An 18406-nucleotide genomic window follows, 5' to 3' on the forward strand; every position below is an offset into this window, starting at 1 on the left:
TATAAAACATATTATTTTCAATGACTCAAGGATCTTGGAGGATGTTGAGCTTCAGAAAGCTAAACAGTGGTGGAGAACGCAGTTGTTAAAAATTAAGGATTTTTATCTCCCGGCCTCGGATTGCCTGGGTCTCATGAATGCGAGAGAGTGTAATGGGCTGGATCACTCCCCAGCACCTGTATAGCCTTTGGCCAAAACAAAATGCTGATGGCACCAGTGCCACAATCATTGTCAATTTGTGAACGGCAGCCCGACTAGAAAGAATGAGCCTGCATTTATACAGGGCCTTGTGCAACCTCAGCTCAGCTAAAGCGCTTCACATCCAACAATGAATCACCTTTTAACGCACTGTCACTGGTGTAATGCTGGAGAAGTGGCAGCTTGCAGCCAGCTCTCAAAACCAGCAGTCTGATCACGAGAGGCAATATGTGTCAAATGGTACAACTTTAACGGAGGTGAAGAAAGAAGGACCAGGGGGTGTTTGTGCACAAATTCTTGAACAATGTAGGACAGGCTAACAAAGCAGTTAATAAAGCGTATGAGATCCTGGGCGTTATAAATAGAGGCACAGAGTACAAAAGCCAGAAAGTTGCGATGAAAGCTTTATAAATCACTTGTTCGGCCCCAGAGGGGAGAATTGTGTCCAATTCTGGGCACCATACTATATGGAAGCTTTGGAGAGCATGCACAAGAGATTTACTAGAATGGTTCCAGGTATGAAGGATTAGTCATGTGGATGGACTGGAGGGTTTGAAGCTGTTCACTAGGAGAAGGTTTGATAGAGGTGTTTAAAATCATGAACGGTTTAGATAGAGTACATAAAACACATTGTTCTAACAGCTGAAGGGTCGATAACTGGAGGGCACAGATTTAAGGTGACTGGTAAGAGAACAAGAGGAAACATGTTTTTTTTTTATATATGCAGCAAGTGCTTAGGATTTGCAATGCACTACCTGATATGGTGTTGGATACAGATTCACTGGTAAGCTTCAAAGGGGAATTGGATAAATACTTAAAGGAGTGAAAAAAACTACAGGAGCAGTTGGGACTAACTGAATAGCTCTTTGAAAGAGTCAGTGCAGACTCAATAGACTGAATGGCCTCTTTTTCTATTGGACTACTCCACACTTCTATGATAATGACCAGATAATCTGATTTTTAAGTGATGTTTGGTCAAAAAACGGATATTAGGCAGAGGAAATCTCCCCATCTCTTCTTCAGAATAGTTCCATTGAATTGTTTATATCCACCCAAGAGGGCAGACAGGACTTTGGTTTTACCCCTTATCTGAAAGGTATCATCTCTGACAGTGCAGCACTCCCTCAATGCTGCACTGGGAGTGTAGGCTGAGATATTGAGCTCAAGTCTCTGATACCTTAATAAATCTCTTCAAATTGAATTCAGAATCAACCATGGAGTGTGTACTAGGTCCCAGCCAGACTGGTTACGCCACAAGCGAACCCATTAAGTCCTAGCGACAGTCTGGCAGCCTTCAGTCACCATGTGTACCATCCCAAAAATTAAATTCAGTTTCACAATTGCTATGATGGGACTGGAACTTACAACCTCTGGGTTGCTAGCTCTGTACCATAAACACTACAGTATGGTGGCCTAGTCCCCAATATGAGCAGCTCTACGCTATTCTCCATTACAAGGAGATCCCATTTGCACTTCCACCAACTGCTGCATCTGAACTCTTTTTGGAGAATTAGATATGGTGCGAGACAGAGGGGTGCAAGGTTGAGGATAGGGTGAGACTGAGGGATAAGAGAGAGAATCGTCTATGGGATTTTGTTGTCCTTGGCACTGGTCACAATGATATCCCTCAGTCCTGTGTGGTACATTCCTATGGTCCTATATACATTCATCTTGCGACCCACTGGTTCTGAAAAAAGTCCACTATGTTCCTAATTATGCAAAGGTGCATTGCAAGGTTCCAGAGCAGATTATTATTGTGCTTCTTCAAAATAAATCTAGTGAAAAAGATAGAAGGATATGAGTTGCGCCCTTGTATTTATTTTTTAAATCTGATATTCCTTGAGGAACATTTCCCTGCTCACCAGTTAACTCCGATGGTATCGAAGTGACAATTCTTCCAAAAATACTGGAACTGGAGTGAAGGATTTAATTCATGGTTTATTTTTAGATTGTAGAGAGCTTCAGTAGTGTGAAGATGGAAAGACGACTTTCTCTGATTGCTTGAGTCAGTGAGGCAGGCTCGATCTGAAGTTGCCACTCACTCACTCAGATGGTGATCGGGGAGGCTGCCAGGCTGTGCTCTGACACACACACACACACACACTAGAGTTAGCTGCAGAAGTAGCTGAGGCAGCGAAGCCACCGCATCTTTTCAAGGGAAAAAGCTGATGTCTTTGAAGCAGAGCTTGGAACTAAGGGCAATGGGGAAAGAGCAGGGGCAATGGGATTATCCCAGTCAAGATAGGATATCCCAGCGTTCACTGCCCCGCACTTCTGGCGTTTTATATGTCAACCTAGGTGTTGACTCCAGGCGCGCTATTCAATTAATGGAGGCATCACTATTCCCATTCTCGCCCCCAAACACATGCAGTTTGCGGGAAGCACCAACCCTCTCAAATCCAGGGGGTCCTTCTGAAGCCAGGTGCAGCATCTCACCAAAAGTCCCTGACTTTCAGAGATTAAACTCCCCCCGCCCACCCCACCACCTCCCCCCAAAATCTTATCTTTTTATTAACCGACCAGCCGGTGACGTGGTGCACGGGAAGAGGCCAAGCAACTTTTTTCCAACCAGTGACTCGCCGCCCGTTACTGGATCCACCAAATAGTTCAGTAAAACCGCACTTTTATTGAGTCCAGACACTGCGCCGACGTCTAAGTGAAGCCGAGCGGGAGACATCTTAGTGGGAAAACAAAATTAGCTCCTTCTGAGGCTACGGCAAAGGATTGGTTACAAAACACACACACACACACATATATACACACAAAAAAAAAGCTTAAGGAACTTTTTACTGAATAAAATCTCCTGGAACAAAGAAATATCCCGTTTGCTGGCTGGTTAATGACTGGAATGTCTTATATTTTGCCTCTCTCTCTGTCTCTCTATTGCAACATTTACAAACAAGAGACGATGCAGGCACAGGCTCCCCTGACTCCCCACTTTAATTTCAGACAGTGGGCAGGAGCAGGCGGATGATGACTGCCGCTGCAGCAGCATTGCATCCAGGTGAAGAGACGTCCTAATCCTGGAGAGACTGCCCCAGCATTAGATATGACAGGATCCAGTTGCAGAACGGGTTTCAGTATCTGATAGAGTGACTGTGCCCTCTAGTGACTACTGTCTATACTGAATTACACAGAGACAACCCACCACTCTCTCTCTCTCTCTCTCTCCCTCCCTCCCTCCAAAATGTTCTTCCATAGTCTTCTTCCTTTCCTTACCTCCTTCTCCCTGAGATTATATTAAAAAAAAAAGTTTTCACAGGTACCGGTCAATCCCACCCAGAGGACTCGAGAACCCATGAGCAGTGAGGGGTTTTTTTGGGGGGCGGGGGGAGCCCGAGTGGAACAGATAACCAATTTCTAACGGTTTCGTAGTCAGCTCTTGTTACTGAAGGATTTTTTTTTCGGGCCTTTCTTGCATCAATCATAAAACCTTACAGCACAGAGGGAGGCCATTCGGCCCATCAGTCTGTGAACGAACTATCCAGTTAGTTAGTCCCACTGCCCTGTTTTTCTCCCACCCCCCCTCTCCATAGACCTCCTCCCGAGTTACATTTTTACATTTTACAAAGTGCTCCAACCATTTTGAATCCAGCTCCCTATTGCGACCTAAAGATGTTATTTAACAACTGGGACAGGACTTCTTAAATCTTGCACGCCGCTTTTTTTTTGTTGAAAAAAAAATAGTTTAATTGCTGCAATCGTCTGCAATAAACAAAGGTTTCGAATGGAATTGCGTTCCAAAAAATGCGGAGTTGGTGAACGTTTGACGGGAGCCCTTTAATTCTTGGGATATTTTAAACTTGACCCACACGAACATTTTAAACTACAGTTCACGAGAGGGGTGCAGGCGCGACTCACCGCTCGTGTTGTTGCTGTAGTTGTAACTGCAGAGAGAGAGAGAGATCTGCTTCCAATTTCCAACACAATGGAGTTTTATGCCATTTTACAGGGACTCCCAAACAACCGAACGCTCCCCTTCCACCCCCACCCCCAAACTAACAATCAAAGCTCTGTCTTCCTGCAATTGTGGTCACAACAGCCACATCTGAATTGCCTCTGTAGGAATTTGCTTGCCACCCTAACACACAATGGTTGTGTGACAATGAAATAGAATAAACAACCCCCCCCCGCCCCCACCGTCTGTGCCTCAAGTGATGTTACTGTACATTTCAAAAGCTGAATTCATTCCAGTTGGGTGACTTGGTTATCTCATTAATTCATCATTTCATCTCCCCCCCCCCACCAAACTCTCTCTCTCTAAAGCATTCACAATTTCTTCAACACACCATTCTTTGCTCTCGAGTCACCCTGACACACTTGTATACAGTAAATTTCCCGTTCACGCATTCTTATTTCACATTCACACACTCTCTTCCACTCCCCGTTCCTCGACACTTTTTACTTAAAATCGCCCCCCCACTTCTCAATTACAATTCACAAAGTTCCACTTAAATTTTTACTCCCCACCTCTCTCTCACTGTTCAATGCCTTTCTATCAAACACTCCTGCACATAATTCTTTCCCTCCACCACCTCTTCCCACCCACCCTCTGTAAGAACGTGTGTTCCTCTCTGTTCCTTACTCTTCGCCGCTCTCTACTTTTATTTTTATTTCCCCCATTCATAATTTCTCAGTCAAGTTGTGTTGCCCCAGTAAGCCGAATCCGCAATCTCGCTCTGTTTCCCCCGTGCATTACTTTTCTTCGTTTTAATGTTTAGCCCATTTACCGTATCTGAAATCTTAATTTAAGCATTTAAGAAGAAAAATAAAAATGATCTCTCTTCGGTGAATCCCCCTCTGCTCAAACCGTCATAAGACTGTCCTCAAATCTTCGCGCAATTGATTAGCAATTGCGGAATATTATTTATCAATCGGTTTCAGTGAGGGTAATCATCGGCTTTCCAATTTAGCACCAGCCGGGGCTGCACTCTACAACGCCAATCGATGGTTAATGGTTTGAAATTAAAAAAAAGAGTCTTCCACCCAATAGCTCCCCCAAATAATAACTGATCGAACGTATAAATTTCCTCATACACAATTAACATGACAACTACATTGTTTTCCTCCCCACGCCCCCACCCACCCTCCCTCCCTCCCTCTCGAGAAATGAGTAAATTTGCAGATTTGGTAAATCTGATTTTAAATCCAACATTTTCACATCCCAACAGAAAGATGCTTTAGGAGCGGCGGTCCCGGTACCCGGCTTACAGCCACACCAGCTACAAGCCTGCTAAATATTCAGCTATAGTCGCGAGGACAGATTAATCATGGAATGAAATTGTGTGAGGCAGTAACATGTCCCTTGTTGTGAAAATATAAAGGAAAAGACAATTGATTTTCATGTCATGACTACAGATCCTTCAACTGTTTTGATCGGCGAGAGGGAAGGGGGGGGAGGTGGGGAGGGGAAAGAGGGATCATTTTTGTTTCAATCACCAAATACACAAAAAAGAATCAATTCTCGACAGAGTGGCTGTCCCCGTTCCAAAAACCAAACCGACACAGGCTGTGGGGTATTAACAAAACCTTGCAAAATAACCTAGAGCGTTCGGACGACGAAACTGGCAGGAAATTGATACACCAGAAATAAAATCCACAACCTACCTTTAAAAAGAGATCAGGTCAGTTTCTGGCTGTCAACTGAATGTATAAAGCAGTCAGCAAACCCCCTCATTAACAACTGCACGGGATGTTTCTCTCTCTCTCTCTCTCTCTCTCCCCGTGCTGATAACCTGGAATGTCTTCACATCGAGCAAAGGAGATGCATTTTTATAATGTGTGTGTTTTTTTTTTCAAATTCGCCTACAAGGACCGCAAACGGAACAACTGCACTCGCTGCCTCCGAGCTGGTCTTCAATGCTTAAAGACTGGAGAAGAAGGAGGAAGAGAGTGAGACAGAGGTGGTGGGGGGTGGGGGGGGGAGAGGATGAGGGTAGCTCCAAGAAAGGGAGGTCCACACGAGCACCCCTCCCACACAAAACACACACAGACACACACACACACGTCTCTGAACATCTAAAGATTCGCTCAGGAAACTGCACCGAGCCGGTGACCAGACTAACCTTGTTTTCTATCTGCCAGTGGAGATGTTAAAGCAGTTTTGCTCTCTCCATCTATCTTTCTCAATGGTCTGAAATTGGGTTCAACAGTCTTAGCCAATGAAACGCAGGGAAGTCGTTTCCCCCCCTCTCTCTCTCTCTCTCTCTCTCCAGGGAGTCTGCATTCAGAGGGATGCAAGAGGAACAAAACCGGTAATAAATTCACACACACACACACACACACACATATGCATGTACACACACACACACACACATATGCATGTACACACACACACACACACACACACATATGCATGTACACACACACACACACACACACATATGCATGTACACACACACACACACACACACATATGCATGTACACACACACACACACACACACACATATGCATGTATACACACACACATACACACACGAACCGCAGAGAAGACGGGAAATAGAAGTATTCTGGACAAGTGGAGGAGATGAAAGGAAAGGGGACACGTTCTGATGGAGAAACAAGGCGGCTGACGAGTATTATAAGACACGGCACCGGTATTACCCTTTGCCGGGGAATTTTCCCCAGCATCGATTCAAACTCAAAACTAGCTCTCTCCCATTGTAACCAAAACCCACTTAGCCCTCAACTCAAACCATGGCTGGCTTCTCGGGTGGAGAGGCAGAATCACTCTCACACTCACTCTCACTCACACACACACACACACAGGAGCTGTAACAACACCAAGTCAGAGAGGGAATCTCTTGGAAATGACATCCATTAAAAGTGTCGAGCCATGAACTTGGATCGCAAGTTTTAAATATATGTTTCGCCTAATAAGCCTGTAAAGCTTTTCAAAGCCCTCCCTGGGCTGAGTCTTGTTTGTCCGCGATGCTAACTCACACGATGCCAATTCGGGATTTTTATTCATGCATTCTCATTGCAACAGCAAACCCCCCACCCACCCCCCCCCACCCCCCCACACACACACACACACACAAAGAGCTGGGCTCACATCCAGATAGTATTCTTGTCAACCAAAAGTGAATCCACATGTGTTTCCGAACGAGAAAGTCCTCCTATTTTGGTCAGTTATGTTGTATCCGGGTTCACTGGAACATCAGATTCATTCCTACACCCCTGAGGTCAAAACGGATAGGGGCTGGGGGACAACTCCAACAGGTCTGGCAGCATCGGTGGAGAGTTAACCTTTCGAGTCCAACGTGACTTCTTGGGAACAGCACAAAAAAAAAACAGGCCATTTGGCCCTACTGGCCCATGCAAGCCTCTGCGTACCGCTCAAACCGCCCAAAAAAAAAAGAATCGTTTTGGGCTTGAAACGTTAACTGTTTCTCTCTTCGGGGATCCTGCCAGACCTGCTGAGTATTCTCAGCACTTTCTGTTCTTCTTATTTCAGATTTCCAGCATCCGCAGCGTTTTCCTTTTAGTCCTGAAGGAACATAGGAACTTTTTTTTATTCATTCGCGGGATGTGGGCTTCGCTGGCTGGGCCAGCATTTATCGCCCATCCCTAATTGCCCCTTGAGAAGGTGGTGGTGAGCTGCCTTCTTGAACCACTGCAGTCCATGTGGTGTAGGTACACCCACTGTGCTGTTAGGGAGGGAGTTCCAGGATTTTGACCCAGCGACAGTGAAGGAACGGCCGATATATTTCCAAGTCAGGATGGTGAGTGGCTTGGAGGAGAACTTCCAGGTGGTGGTGTTTCCATGTGTCTGCTGCCCTTGTCCTTCTAGATGGTAGTGGTCATGGGTTTAGGAGCTGTTGCCTAAGGAGTCTTGGTGAATTCCTGCAGTGCATCTTGTAGATGGTACACACTGCTGCTACTGTGCAATGGTGGTGGGGGGAGTAAATGTTTGTTGATGGAATGCCAGTCAAGCGGGCTGCTTTGTCCTGGATGGTGTCAAGCTTCTTGAGTGTTGAGGGAGCTGCATTCGTCTGGGCAACTGGGGAGTATTCCATCACACTCCTGACTTGTGCCTTGTAGATGGTGGACAGGCTTTGGGGAGTCGGGAGGTGAGTTACTTGTCGCACGATTCCTGGCATCTGACCTGCTCTTGTAGCCACAGCATTTATATGGCTAGTCCAGTTCAGTTTCTGGTCAATGGTAGCCCCCAGGATGTTGATAGTGGGGGTTTCAGTGGTGGTAATGCCATTGAATGTCAAGGAGTGACGGTTAGATTCTCTCTTGTTGGAGATGGTCATTGCCTGACACTTGTGTGGCATGAATGTTACTTGCCACTTGTCAGCCCAAGCATGGATATTGTCCAGGTCTTGCTGCATTTGGACACGGGTTGCTTCAGTATCTGAGGAGTCATGAATGGTGCTGAACATTGTACAAACATCAGCGAACATCCCCACTTCTGACCTTATGATGGAAGGAAGGTCATTGATGAAGCAACTAAGATGGTTTGGCCTAGGACACTACCCTGAGGAACTCCTGCAATGATGTCCTGGAGCTGAGATAATTGACCTTCAACACAACCATCTTCCTTTGTGCTAGGTATGACTGTCAAACAGCGGAGAGTTTTCGCCCCGATTCCCATTGACTCCAGTTTTGCTAGGGCTCCTCAATGCCACACTTGGTCAAATGAGGCCTTGATGTCAAGGGCAGTCACTCTCACCTCACCTCGGGAGTTCAGCTCTTTTGTCCATGTTTGAACCAAGGCTGTAATGAGGTCAGGAGCTGAATGGCCTTGGTGAAACCCAAACTGGGCATCCTCATCTAAATATCTGTTGCCTGTATCCTAATTCACACCAAGTCCTGTTCCCCTATCATCCCTGTGCTCGCTAACCTATGTTGGCTCCAGATCCAACAATGGTTTGATTTTAATATTCTCATCCTTGTTTTCAAATCCATCCATGGCCTCGCCCTTCCCAAAATCTACAGCCTCCTCCAGTCCACAACCCTCTGAGATACGTGCATTCTTCTAACTCTGACCCCTTGAGCTTGCCCCGATTTTAATTGCTCCACCATTGGTGGCCATGCCATCAGCTGCCAAGGTCCTAAGTTCTGGGGTTCCTTCCCTAAATCTCTCCATCACTCGACCTCTCTCTCGTCCTTTAAGATGCTCCTTAAATACCACCTCTTTTGGTCACCTGTCTTAATATGTAACTCTGCATCAAATTTTCTTTTCTAACACCCCTGGGAAATGCATTGGGACATGTTACTCCCTGTGAGTTGCATTATAAATGCAAGTTGTTGTCGTATCAGTAAAAGTAACCATGATGCTGTTGGATTGTCATTAGCAACCTAACTGGTTCACTGATGTCATTTAGGTAAGGATACCTGCCATCCTTATCTGGTGGAGGCCAATAGATAACTCCAGTCCCACATGACATTTGTTGATTCTGCCCTCTCATGTGACATAGCAAGACACTCAGTTGTTTTGCCATCTTCTCAAGGCTAACTTATGATGGGCAATAAATGCCCACATCACAAGAATGAATATTTATAAATCCCCACATATACCCTCCGCTCCCATCGATGACACTCTCTGTCCCATACTCAGACCGATCAATCCCATTCAGTTTGTTCTATGGGCGATGCCATTCCCCTGGGAAGATTTAAAAAAAAGAAGCACTTACATAAGTGTCATAGAAACATAGAAACTAGGAGCAGGAGTAGGCCATTCAGCCCTTCGAGCCTGCTCCGCCATTCATTATGATCATGGCTGATCATCCAACTCAATAGCCTGCTCCCGCTTTCTCCCCATACCCTTTGATCTTTTGATCACATGTGTCACATGGGCTCGAATGGTCTCACTCACTTCTGAGTCAGCATGGTTGTAAGTTCAAGTTACTCAAACTCAGGGTCTTAAACCCATGACTAAGGTCATGGTTTCCCAGACAGCAGTGATCCCTGCACTCCTATTGTCTTCAGAGACTTGGACAGCCTACAGCAGACACCTCAAAGCACTGGAGAAGTCCCACCTTCACTAGGTCCTCCAAACCCAGTGGTAAGAAAGGTGGTCCAACAGCAGCGTTCTCTCCCAGGCCAACTTGCCCAGCATCGAGGCGCTGGGCGGGACATGTCCTTCATTATGTCTGACACCAGATTCCTGAAGCAACTGCTCTCCTTGGAACTCGGCTGCGGCTGGAGACTCCCAGGAGGACAGCGGAAACACTTTAGCCCTCGAAGCATCCCTGAAGTGGTCAAACATCCCCGCTGACTCGTAGGAGTCCCTGGCTTGTGACCGACCAAACTGGAGAAGTCTCATCCGGGGAAGTAGTGAACACATCGAGGGACTTCATCAGGAACATGTTGAGGCAAAGTTGAGACATCAGAGAGAGCGCACAAACCTCCAAACAACTCATCTACCCGACCCTCCAAGCACAACCTGCCCTCATGTGACAGAGTCTGCAGATTGTGCATTGGACATCTCAGCCATTTCATAACCCATTGAACCACAATGGAAGCAAGTCATCCTCCATCCCAAGGGGCTTGAGAAGGAGGAGGATTCAAATCCCATTCCATAGTCTTGAGCACATAATTTAGGTTGACACAAGAGTGCAGGACTGAGGAAGTGCTGCACTTGCAGAGGATCCTTTATATACAAAGGCACAGTCTGCTTATGCTGGTGAAAATAAAAGATTCCATTGCATTTTTCAGAGGAAAGAACGAAAGAGTGATTTCAGGAAGCCCCAAAGCACTATACAGTCAGTGAAGTACTTACTAAAGCGCAGTCACTGTTGTGACATTGTAAATGCAGCAGCCAATTTGAGCAAAGCAAGAACCCACAACTTGTAGAGTCAGAAATGACCAGATAATTTGTTCCAGCTGAATAAGTCAAACAGCATTGTCCTTCGAAACAAAAACAGAAACAGAAATACCTGGAAAAACTCAGCACAGTTGATGTTTCGAGTCCTCATGACCCTTCAACAGAAAGTTCTGTTGAAGGGTCATGAGGACTCGAAACGTCAACTGTGCTCTTCTCCGCCGATGCTGCCAGACCTGCTGAGTTTTTCCAGGTATTTCTGTTTCTGTTTTTGTTTTGGATTTCCAGCATCCGCAGTTTTTTGTTTTTAGCATTGTCCTTCGGTTGTTCATAATAGGTAGAGTACAGACCGTACTCAGTCAGCCCGGGTGTGGACAGCCCAAAACAAAATGTCTACCGGTAGACATGATTCTGCGATCGGGCAGCACTTACTGAATAACCCTGATTCCCGGGATGATTCTCGGGATGAAGAACTATAGCTATGAGGATAGATTGGAGAGATTGGGACTGTTTTTCGTGGAGAAAAGAAGACTGAGAGGAGACTTGATAGAGGTATTCAAGATCCTGAGGGGCATGAACAGGGTAAATTGTGAGAAACTGTTCCCACTAAAGAGAACATTAAGAACTAGAGGGCACAGATTCAAAATAATTGGCAAAAGGAGCAAATGTGATGTGAGGAAAAGCTTTTTCACCCAGAGGAGGGTTGGAGTCTGGAACAAACTTCCTGAGAGGGTGGTAGAGGCAGGTTCGATCGAGGTATTCAAAAGTGAACTGGATTGCTACCTGAAAAGAGAAAATGTGCAAGGTTATGGGGATATGGCAGGAAAGTGGGTCTAGGTGGAATGCTCTTACAGAGAGCCAGTGCAGACTCGATGGGCCAAATGGCCTCCTTCTGCACTGTAAAGATAAAGTGAGTGTGCTGTTATATTAATAACCAGTTTAAGATAATCATTCAAGCTCATAATGTAGCTCATTTACACTTGCTAGTAGTGATAAGCATTCATAAGCAGGGGCCCATTCTCTGCAAACAAAAGGAATATGTTCAAGTCTTGTGCCTTTTTAAATTATGCAGGAGCTTAGGGAACCTATTGTTCCCTGTTGCTTTCTCCATGGCAACACCTTTGACAATCAGAGTTGATTTTCCAACCAATCAGCACCCTTTTCTCCTGTAGTATAAATTGTTGTGATCGTTTGAAATTTGCATTCTTACGCTTGTCCTGGTGAGCTGAAGACAAAAAAACTTCAGCAACATCTTGCTCTCTACCGCAATGCTCCAGCAATGTTGTTTGAAGGATAAATATTGGCCAGGATCTTCTTCAAACAGTGTCATGGGACCTTTAACATCCACCAGGGAGAGCAAACTGAACCTTCCCATCGGAAAGGCAGCACCTGCAAAAGTGCTCTCATGGCACTGAATCGGAGTATCAGCCTGGATAATTTACTCCAGCCTATGAAGTGGAACCGGAACCCACAACCTTTTGATTCAGAGGCAAGAATGATACCCACTGAACCACAGCTGACACCTTGGCCGGAATTTTCCGTGCCCACCGACGTCAGGCATGTTCAGTGGCGCGAGCGGACAACGTGGGCGTGATAGGCTTCACAACGGCGTGAAACCAGTTTGCGATCATCCGCTCAGCCTGCTGATTTCAGGCCGTGTCTCCCGCCATCGGATGGCGGAACCTCATCGTAATACATCAGCATATTATTATAAGGTCAGCCCGCCGGACTCATCCCCCTCCCCCACCCCCCGCCGCTGGATCGTCCACCCATGTCGGCAGGAAAACATGTTGATGTGTTTCACAACAGCACAGAAGCGACAGGCATTTGGCGAGCTGCAATTCGCTTGGGACTTTCGGGATTGGTTGCCTACCTTGCTTCGGTCAGCACTCGCAGTCATCAGTGCGAGGCTTCACAGGCAGCACCACATCATTTTTAGGGGGGCTCACGGTTAGGTCTCTCCCTACCAGATCAGCCGTATGTGGGTAGTTTCTCAATGGCTCAAGGGCTAGGCGTTGGGGAAGGAGGAGAATTGACCTCAGGCAAGAAAAGAGGCTGCAGGGCGAGGGCTGTACTGGGGAAGGAGGGTATCCCAGGGTGTGTGTAGGGGCACATGTTGATCTGTGCGAGTGGCCTCAAGGTGGTGAGGGCTGAGGAGGCAGTCTCCAGAGGAGATGAGGCCAGATGGAGATGTGAGGGTGTGTGTGCGAGAATGGGTGGTGATGTCTCTTGAGCTGGCGCTGAGTGAGATGTCAGTGAATGCGTGATGGGCTTGAGTGTGTGAGTTTGGAGTGATGAAATGGTTGCCATACCCTGGTTGCACAGATGAGATCATTCATCCTCTATCCACATTGGATGGCCAACCTCTTCTATACAGCATTGGCACTGACCACCACTGCCACCACCTGCCATGCTGGATTGATGATGCCACTGCCTGTCCTACGGCCAGAGTGGAGGTTGAGGACATCACGGGCAGGCCTCCATGGCGTCCAAATGGCATTCCAGTGATGCGCCATTAAATCTGGGGCGCCTGCAGTCTTTTTACCTTTCGTGGACATCTTCCCTGCAGTCATCGTGGCCTGGAAGCACTGACAGGTATGCGCGTGGCTGGACTTTAAATATTATGCCTGGTATTATGAAGCAGCGAGGTGATGGCATGGCCGGTGAATGAGAGCCTGCCCACCATGGAAACAACGTGTCTCCCAGGAATGCATAATTAATGCAGTGGGTTTGGGGCGATACGGTGTGAAAACCCACCATCGCAACCAGCGGGTAAAACATCCTTTTACCCGCCCGCTACTACACCTAGTGCAAATCTGGGACGGTTCTGCCCCTTGACTTGCACGTAAGCAACATCACAGTGACAGTGTACATAGCATGATCCCACTTCACCAGTTATTTTGTGAGTCGAGTTCAAAATTCTCATCCCATTTTCACATGCCTCCTGCAAATCAGAGCTGATGAGATAAAGAATGTGTCGATGAAAAGTGAGGAATGTGACTGGAAAAGTAGCAGTGAAGAACCGCCAACCTCTTATGAAGTTGATCAATCCAGAATCATCAGTTAAAAAAGAAAACAAAAAATTAAGAAAATGAAAGGTATGCCAAAATTCAGCCTTTTTCTAGAAACCAACACTTGATGTTTTTCTTCCTCAAATATTTCCAGAATAAAGTTTTAACCAAAGTTATGAACACAAAAATACACAATAACATGATCAAAACTTACCAATTGGATCATATTTGCGTCTCTGTAATAGGCTAAAGACCTTTCCCAAAAGCCTGGGTGTGAACTTCATATTTATGTGTAGACCTGCGACCCTGTTATTGAAGGCAAATCAGCAGTTCCAGGCTATGCAGTTTGAATCATTTCTCAGGTCCCATCATTCGAATTCAGTCAACCCAACTTCTCCAGATAATCTCCTCAGCTTTTAACAGTATCAATCTTTTTTTTTAAACAAATGTAGCTGAAGGAAAGTTAGAAGGCAAATTTCCAAAGCTTTCTGTTCTTTTTGAGTGTTTTTGAAAATTATTTGAATAGATTTGCAGCTAGATTTGAAATAAGACATTTTGTGCTTCAGATTGTTGAGGAGAGGCGAACAGACATAGAGAAGGAGAGAGGCAGAAATGGAAAGAGAGGGGGAGAGACATGGGCAAACAGAAAATTGGACAGGGAGAGTCAATGGGGTAGGTTTCAGTGTTCACTAACTGGGCGGTGATCTAGTAGTGAGCAATAACCCGCTTGTCACAGAAACTGCATGATTTACATTCCATTGAACTCAACAGGATGAAGATCGAGTGTGTCCTGTATGGAAGGGTGATCCTGGATCTGTATCTCTCTCACCCCATCTTAAAGCCATTACTAATTAGAATTCTGACATTTTCTAATTAACAACACAAAACAGGTGATGCTGATCAGAACCCTTTTCTTTGCTAAGCAATTTTAAAAATTGAATTAATTATTGATTTCTGGCAGAAAGAAAGAACTCAAATTAAGAGGCGGAAAGATACTGAGGTAAATTTTTATCTTCATCTTGTAAATCATAAGTCAAAGTGCTACTACAGAGCTATGAAAGACATCTTATATAAACAATAAAGGGCATTCATTTATGGACTTCAAGGAATAACTGGAAAACTCAATCCTCTCTGTACCAGTAAAACTCCAAGAATACAATGTAATAAAAAAAAAATCAACTTTTTCAATTGCCCCAAATCAATTACCCTGATATTGGGCCCCATGTGGTACAAATGCCCTTTTAGATATCACCTAGATATCACCTGTTGTGGCTCAGTGGGAGCACTCTCATTTATGAGTCAGATGATTGTAGATTCAAGCCCCAACTCAGAGATCTGTACACAAAATCCAGACTGACACTCCAGTGCAACACTGAGGGAGTGTGACACGGTCAGAGGTGCTGTCTTTCAGAAGAGATGATAAACTGAGCAGCCCTGTCTGCTTTTATTGGACAGTTGTACAAGACCCCATTTCAAAGAAGAGTTGGGGTGTTCTCCTCAATATCATGGTCAATATTTATCCTACAAGCAACATAATTAAAATAGGCTATCTGGTCATTTATCATATTGCTGCTTGTGAGGCCATGCTGTGCACAGATTGGTTGCTGCATCCTGCCTACATTACAACAGCGACAGTGCTTGGTGTGAAGTGCCTTTAGATATCCTGAGGTTGTGACTGGCATTATATAAATGCGAGTTCTTTCTTCCTCTTACTTATCTGCCTGCCTCCACTTTAACACACATATCACTGCGACTTTCTCTACTAGTCTTTTGTACAAAATCCAATATGGGCGGGGAGGAAAAGAACTTCTCTTCCAATCTCCAGTCTCCAGCCTTAAGATTTATTAATTTGAACTTTTGGATATGTTCCAATTATTTAAAATGCTGAAAGGCAGAGATAATATTATAATGTAAGCAACCTAGTTAAGATGGGCTGTGCCTAAGTCCCTTTCCTCTGCTATGTCCTTGAATGTGCTGTCACCCAACGCCTCCTTAAATCCCTACCCCTCTTCTCCCGCAACTCCTTGTTTGATCGCCCGCCTCATCAGTTGTCCACTCTTTCTGTAGTACCAAAATGACACTTATCAAAGTCACAAACTGTATCCTCTGTGACTATGACAAAAATAAACTTACCCTCCTCATCTTGTTCGGATTGTCTGCATTCTTTGACACGGCTGACTACACTATACTCCTCCAGTGCCTCTCCACTATTGCCCAACCTGGGTGGGACAGCATTTGCCTAGTTCCATTTTTATCTATCCAACAGTAGCCAGAGAAGCACCTGAAATGGGTCCTCCTCCTACTCCTGCACCAATACTTCCAGTATCCCCCAAGGATCTATCCTTGATCCACTCCTATATCTCATCTACATGCTGCCCATCATGGCATGAGCCGAGAATGCATCAGGTTCCATATGTATGCAGCGCAGCGCATATATCTCAGAGGGCTGTAGGGCTGGAGGAGATTGCAAAAACAGAGAGGGATGAGGCCTCAGCTGGAGTATTGTGTCCCGTTCTGGGTGCCACACTTTAGGAAGGATGTGAAGGCATGGAGAGAGTGCAGAAAAAATTGATGAGAATGGTTCCAGGGATGAGGAACTTCAGTTATGGAGATAGATTGGAGAAGTTCGGACTTTTTCCCTTGGAGAAAAGAAGGCTGGAGAGATTTGATAGAGTATTCAAAATCATAGGGTGTCTGGATAGAGTAGATAGGGAGAAACTGTCCCCACCCATGAGAGGGTCAATAATGAGAGGGCACAGATTTTACTAGTTGTTCGTTAGTACAGAACTTGAGTATTGTTGAGAAAAGAGATATGTTGAAGTTTTTCGTCATGCACTCATCAGGACACTTCATAAACATAGCAATAAAGGGGAAAACAACAATTTATACCATATGAGAAGAGAGTGCTGATTGGTTGGTAAGTGGGCCCTGATTGGTCAAGGCGTTGCCATGAGGAACGAGTCAGCGAATAACTGTGACTAATTTTGTTTAGCTAAAACAGGCACAATTGATTCGATCTGCCAGTCTTTGGGAAGTACGGTCTACATACCTAGCATCACACTGGCACTGAAATTCATATACCCCATTACTCAATTGTGTGATGGACAGAACATCTTTTTGGCTTGACGGCAGCTTCCTGTTAGTGGTGAATACCACTCGTGTTGCTACTGCACAGTAGCAGCGTGAAACAGGTGACGGCCATAGGCCAGTTCATGAGTTTGTGTGATATACAGCACAAAATTATCTGATCATTATCCCACAAAGATGCCTTTGATGCCCCCTATTTCAGCATCAACCTTGCATGGTGAGCAAATGGCTCGGGCCCTATTTACAAGGTTGCTGCTAAGACCAATCTTACAGACAATGGCGTACATACCAGCAAACGGAATAGGGGTAGAAGTAGGCCATTCAGCCCCATGAGCCTGCTCTGCCATTCATTAAGTTCATGGATGGCATGTTTGTGTCTCGAGTTCTATATTCCCATCTACCCCCGATAACCTTTGATTCCACTGCCTAACAAGAATCTATCTACCTCCGCCTTATAAATATTCAGTGATCCCGCTTCCACTGCCTTTTGAGGCAGAGAGTTCCAAAGTCACACAACCCTCAGAGAAAAAAATTTCTCCTCATCTCTGTCTTATAAGGGCGACCCCTAATTTTAAAACAGTGACACCTAGTTCTGGACTCGTTCACAAGAGGAAACACCTTTTCTACATCCACCTTGTCAAGACATTCAGGATCTTCTATATTTCAATTAAGTTACCCCTCGCACTTCTAAACTCCAGCGAAAACAAGCCCAGCCTGTCCAACCTATCCTCATAAGAACAAACCTTATAACATGTGGAACTGTAAGAATCCCGAAGCGTGTATTGACCAGCGAAGGTAGGCTTGCATAATGTGGTATATGAATTTCAGTGCCAGTGTGATGCTGGGTATGTGGGCCATACATCCCAAAGACTGGCAGATCAGATCAAACAGCTTGTCCCAGACGCTGTTCGCAATGGGCAAGTACAGACCGTACCCAACCAGCCCGTACTTACAAAACTCAAAACACGGTGTCCAACATTAGATGTGATTCCCCGATTGGACAACATTTGCTGAGGATTACACTGACAACCAATTTAAGATTGTCAGCCAGGATCGCAGTGTGGCACATTTGCATGTGCCAGAAGCTACATATATAAATGCACGGGGGCCTGTTCTTTACAGGCAGAAAGAACACGTACACATATTGCCCAGTCTACTTCAGATCACCCTGAAAGGATAAGGTATCTCAAAAATTTGAGCAGCGGGTGAAGCTAGCTGTTTCTCGCTGCCACTATGCAGTAACAACACGAGTGGTATTCACCGCTAACAGGATGCTGCGGTCAAGCCAAAAAGAAGTTCTGCCCATCACACAAATGAGTAATATGGTATATGAA

The 18406-nt window shown here is 45.4% G+C and overlaps 1 protein-coding gene across 2 annotated transcripts in view; it reads right to left on the bottom strand.

Moving 5' to 3' along the window:
- Positions 1–6404, bottom strand: part of cdh11 (cadherin 11, type 2, OB-cadherin (osteoblast)) — a 180521-nt gene extending 174117 nt beyond the window's left edge. The window contains exons 1-2 of one of the 2 annotated variants that reach the window (XM_078544661.1): positions 6264–6404; positions 5806–6068 (exon numbers count right to left, since the gene is read on the bottom strand). The gene's annotated coding sequence lies outside the window, so the exon portion shown is untranslated. The remainder of the gene's footprint in view (positions 1–5805; positions 6069–6263) is intronic. The other variant, XM_078544663.1, reaches the window with a different exon arrangement.
- Positions 6405–18406: the final 12002 nt, after the last annotated feature.

Source organism: Cetorhinus maximus, chromosome 6, assembly GCF_964194155.1.
Source record: "Cetorhinus maximus chromosome 6, sCetMax3.hap1.1, whole genome shotgun sequence".
Lineage (NCBI taxonomy): Eukaryota > Metazoa > Chordata > Chondrichthyes > Lamniformes > Cetorhinidae > Cetorhinus > Cetorhinus maximus.